At 37.0% G+C, this 5,430-nt stretch overlaps 1 pseudogene; it reads right to left on the bottom strand.

The window, feature by feature from the left end:
- Positions 1 to 3,596: 3,596 nt before the first annotated feature.
- LOC103253424 lies at positions 3,597 to 4,899 on the bottom strand (annotated as a pseudogene).
- Positions 4,900 to 5,430: the final 531 nt, after the last annotated feature.

A 5,430-nucleotide genomic window follows, 5' to 3' on the forward strand; every position in this document is an offset into this window, starting at 1 on the left:
TAATGACATGTCTACTGCAGAAAATTATGGGGTGATGCAGACAGCATTCACTAGATCAGCCATTATCTATGCCTGGCATTATGACAAAAAGTGATTGATTTTGGCATCAAAAGTGAAGTGCTCCTCTGGCTCAACTTGTTCTTTGCACACTTTCCTGCATTGTGACAAGCACCTACAGCAAAGATGCTGCCTTCAATACAAACTGTGGTTTATTGATTAAACAGACCACACTTGGATAGCCTAAAATCTTAAAACTTCAGATGGAACACAATGCATAAAAGTGCTTCAGATTCCCCAGTGGTTAAATGACTCACTGAGGTTATTTTGCCAGAAATACAGGAATCTTTCTCAACATGTTAGTTTGTGAACAGGAGCAGTAATTCTGCACCCCAGGCATGCATTGAATGTCACCAAATCTTTTTGCAGCCTCTCCACTGCTTATTAGTCTTGTTACTGCAACTATATAGATTACTTGGTCAGTGAGATTCTGTTTGTCTTGTCTCTTCCAGAGCTGTTTTACATTGCCCCAAGCAAATGACATCTTCTGGTGGATCTTCCTCATCTGTGAAAATGAAGTTTTAAAAGTTGACAAATAAAACTACTACCTTCAGAATTATCTTCTTTATTTTAAAACAATGAAAAGTTATGCATTTATATAAAAATGCAAACTGTTGCATTTATGACCACAGTCCACTCAGTTTTCTTGAGACGATTGTTAATATTATTATGAGTAACAATCCTTAATTCCTGGAAAGTGTTTGCACTTCAGGAACACTTTCTTATTTTTCTTCAGGTATTCCCATGAAGAAACTTGGAAATAAATTGAAATCTGTCTGTGGTTGTGGCCAATTAAAATTATAAGAATGTAGAATTATCCCCACTAACTGGTTATTTTACCCAGTGCACTTACAAGTCTGAGCAAAGTTCAAGAAATTAACAGAAAGTATTCCCTCTTTTTAAAAAATTTTTACCTTAATTGGTAAAAATTAGTAGAATTGGTATTACTTTTTCCTTAAATGTTTGGTATAATTTTTCACTAAAGCCATTTAGACCTAGAGTCTTCTTTGTGGGAAGATTTTAAATTTATAGCTACAGGGCTATTATGGTTATCAACTTCTTTTTGAGTAAGACTAGCTAATTGTGTCATTGGAGGAATTTGTCCATTTCATCTAAGTTGTTAAATCTGTTTGGCACAATATTGTACACAATTATCATTTATTATCTTTTTTTTTAGCATGTTTTATCTGTTGTTATGTTACTTCTCTTATACCTGATTTGTTTGTTTTTGTTTTCTCTTTTTTCCTGGTCAGCCTGAACAGAGGTTTATTAATACTACAGAACTTCTCAAAGAACCAGAATTTGGTTTCATTAATTTTTGTAATGCTTTTGCTTGTTTTCTATTGTATTGATTTTTGCACTGATTTTTGTTCTGTCTTTTTTCTGCTTTCTTTTAGTTTTATTTTTTCTAGTTTCTTAAGGTGGAAGCTAAGGTCATTGACTTGAGAACATTTTCTTTTCCAATACATGCATCCAGCACTACAATTTTTTCTTTAAGTACCACATGAGGGAGATCACACTAATTTTAGTGTTGTGCTTTATTTGGCACTCATCTCAAAATATTTTCTAATTTTTTAGTTCTATTTTGACTTATAAGCTATTTTAAATTGTTTCATGTAATTTCCAAATATGTGAGAAAATTTTGGATATCTTTCTGTTGTTGACTAAGTTAATTCCATTATTGGTAGAAAGCATACATTATAACAAAATCATGAATTTTGCAGCAACCTGGGTGGAGCTAGAATCTATAATACTAAGTGACCTCTCACAGAAACAAAGATCTGAGTATCACATATTCTCACTCATATAGTGGACCTTGATCATCCAATGCACTACTATAAGAAAACGACTGACAGTGTTTGGAAACTATGGGGGTGGGAATGGGACTAATGGTAGTAAACATCTGTCTGGAGACGGGGAGACACCTGTTATCAACAAGGGGGCCTGAATGAAGCATATTTGTATACCTAGACCTTAACTGTACCCCACAATATCAAAATAAAAAATATTGATAAAAAAAGAAAAAAAAGAAAACATACATTATGAGAACTGGATCATTTTAAGTTTAGTGAGGCTTGTTTTATTGACTACAATAGTTAAATGTTCTTTGTGCATTACCAAAAATGTACATTCTGCTGTTTTGTGGTATATTCTATAAATATCAAATAGATCAAATTAATCAAGTCTTCTATGTTTATACTGAATTTCTATCTACGTTTTCATCTTACTGCAAAATAAGTGTTGCAGTCTCTGACAATAAATGTGAATTTGTCTGTTTTTCCTTACAATTATATCAGTTTTATCTTGAGATATTATCGAAGCTCTGTTTTTATGTGCATAAACATTTAGCAGTGGGCACCTGCTGGATGAACTGGCCCTTTTGTCATCATGATAATAGCGTGTCCATTCAAGTCTCCCTTATAATATAAGAGGTAATCTTAAATTTCATGATGCTGTGAGATGAGTCAAAACTGTGAGGTGCATTCTTGCCACCTTTTCAGGTCTGCAGGGGCTTTATGCTTTCATGTGAAACAGCCACCAGCTGTCCTTGATTCATTCCTAGGTCACCAAGGCCTTTAGTCCAGTCTTTGTGGCAGGTTCAGTTCACAATGAAACTAAAGTTGACAATTTTTAAGGAGTGAATGGTGTTTCCTCAAATGTCATTTGTTGAAGTGCCACCCCCTAGTACCTCAGAATAGATCCGTACTTGGAGATAGGGCCTATAAAGAGGTCATTGAGGTAAAATGAGCATATATGGGTGGGCTCTAATCCAGTCTGGCTGGTTTTCTTGTAAGATGAGGAGATCTGGACGCAACAGGTGGACCGAGAGACAAGCATGTGAAGACACAGCGAGAGGGTGACTATCTCAGTCAAGAAGTGAGGTCTCAGAAGAAACCAAATGTGCTGACACCTTATCTTGGACTTCCAGCCTTCAGAACTGTGAAAAAACAAATCATGCTGTTTAAGCCACACAGTCTGTGGTATTTTGTTATGGCAGCCCTAGTAAACTAAGCCAAATACTTCTAGGGACAAAAAACCTATGGGCTTTGTCATTCTAGTAGGATGATTTTAACACTGATTATTTACTACCTTGAGATTGTAAAAGAAAGCAGGAAGAAGCATTCTATGGAGTGTGAATTGTGTCCTATGAAACAGAGTCAGTTAAAAAGGTAAACATCTCTCAGCTGTATATGATGCCGTGTCTCCATCTGGACAGCAAAGGAACAAAAATATACAGGAGGAACAGCCTTCAGAAGAGCAGATTCCTGGGTTTAAGTCTAACAAAGAGGCCCACAACTTGGGGACCATGATGGTGGCAATTGCATGTGGCCTGGGCATAATCGTAAAGAGGAAAAGTTCTGCTAACCAGGTCCAGATACATTGTTTCCTCTTATCACTGCTCTTTTGTGAAAAATTTTTTCTAAATACATGTTGTTGTCCTAAAATAAATATGTTGCTGAACATTTTTCTGACAGGAAAGCTAATAGGAAATTTGTTTTTCTAGCATCTCTGCTGGATGACTTTTTATGCTTGCAAAATCACTCCGAAAATAATTCATCCTCCCAAGACCTCCCTGGACCAATGTCTTCTGTATTCTGTAAAACCGTTGCTAAATTAGCTGCTAAAATGGCTCCTTCATCAATGTTCATGCCTGAATTCTCTTCACTGCCAGGGAAAAGTTTCTTCCACGCTCTGGTTATGGTACTTGATTTTACCATGTTCCAAGCACTTGACACTTCATAAATTGCATCCAACACTGTCAGGTTCTTCCAAAACATTTTTGGGTCAATTCCTTCATCCACATATTTCTGGAGATGTCCTGCTTGGTAGTATCTTTTTACAGTGGCTAGAACTCCCTGGCTCATAGGTTGAAGTAGACTTGTGACATTTGGTGGCAGATTTTTCACAATTATTCTGCCATCATGTGAACTCAGCAGTTCTTCATTTGGATGTACTAGGGGGAAATCTAAAAGCAGCACTGCTTTTTCTAGAAGAGCCCCTGGGATTCAAATGCATCTGTACCTGTGGCACAAAATATTTTTCAAACCACTGTCTGAAAACAGATTGTTCTATCCATGCACCCTTCTGACTGAAATAAGTGACAGGAAGGTTTGAAAGGTCAGTTCCCTTAAATGCATGGGGTTTTTTAGCCTTCCCCACAACACAAAGATCAAGTTTGTGTAAACCCGTGGCATTTGCACAACACAAAATAATGATTCTCTCTCTACTCGACCTACACCCAGAATTACTTTGCTCAGTTTCAAGAGCTAACGTCCTTGATGGTAGACATTTCCAGAACAGTCCAGTTTGATCAGCACCATAATTTGCTCTGGTTGTAGATTCTCTCTCTAAAAAAATTCCTGAAAGTTACCACAAAATTCATTGGCAGCAGTTTCATCTCCTTTTAATTTTGCTCCTTTACCAGCAGCCGTTGGAATACCATGGCACCGCTTAAATTGAGTTAGCCAGCCAGATGATGCATTAAAATCACCTTCCATCCACAGAGCATCAAAAAAGAACTTAGCTTGTTTTGCACAAATTGTTCCGGATACTGGAATCCCATTTGGTTTTTGTTGGTTAAACCACTCTATCATAACTCTTATCAAGCTCCTTGGATGTCGATGACTTCATTGATTTGCGTTTGGATACTCCACTAGTAGGATCTGAACTGTTTGCAAAGTTTATAATCCTTTCTTTGTTCTTTTTAATATCACGAACTGTGGATTCGTTGATTCCATATACCACAGAAAGTTTTTTGAAAGAGATGCCTTCCTCAAGTTTCTTAATAATGCCAAGCTTGTCCTTAATTGTCAACACTACATGCTTACGTTTCCCCAACATCTTAAGTGTCTAACAATTTTAAACGATTACTAAAGCAAGATAATGGACAACTTAGAACTGAATACAAAGAGACTAGAAAATGAGGCCTTAAGATTCCTCCTGTCACATCTAGGACCTAGGAGGACAGTGCAATGGCCAATTTCCAGAAAAGGTCTACGTGAACTCTCTTGCTGTTTTAAAAGTTACAACGTCCCTTTAACAAGGCCTAGCTCCAGTTAACCATGCTACCTTTCCTCCTCCTCACTTAGCTTCAGGTTTTTCATGAACTGCAGTCTCACTGAAGGTCAGAAGTTACATCAATACTGTACTAGCAAGGTCTCTAAAGCAGTGCTACTACACACTCAATTCTTCTCTTTGCAGGTAAGGTTATTTGCTAAAACCATTAAGACTCGGGTAGAAGTATTTTTGGGAAATGTGCTAGGGAATAAATAGCTGAAGTCAAGAGAGGACTTGCAAACTTGACAAACAGGAAAATCTATTGGGAAAACTCACCCCCTGACTATGTGGTCTTTGTCAAGCAGTGGACTGTAG

The sequence above is a fragment of the Carlito syrichta genome, unplaced genomic scaffold (genome assembly GCF_000164805.1).
Source record: "Carlito syrichta isolate Samal-C Ts95f unplaced genomic scaffold, Tarsius_syrichta-2.0.1 Scaffold229324, whole genome shotgun sequence".
Lineage (NCBI taxonomy): Eukaryota > Metazoa > Chordata > Mammalia > Primates > Tarsiidae > Carlito > Carlito syrichta.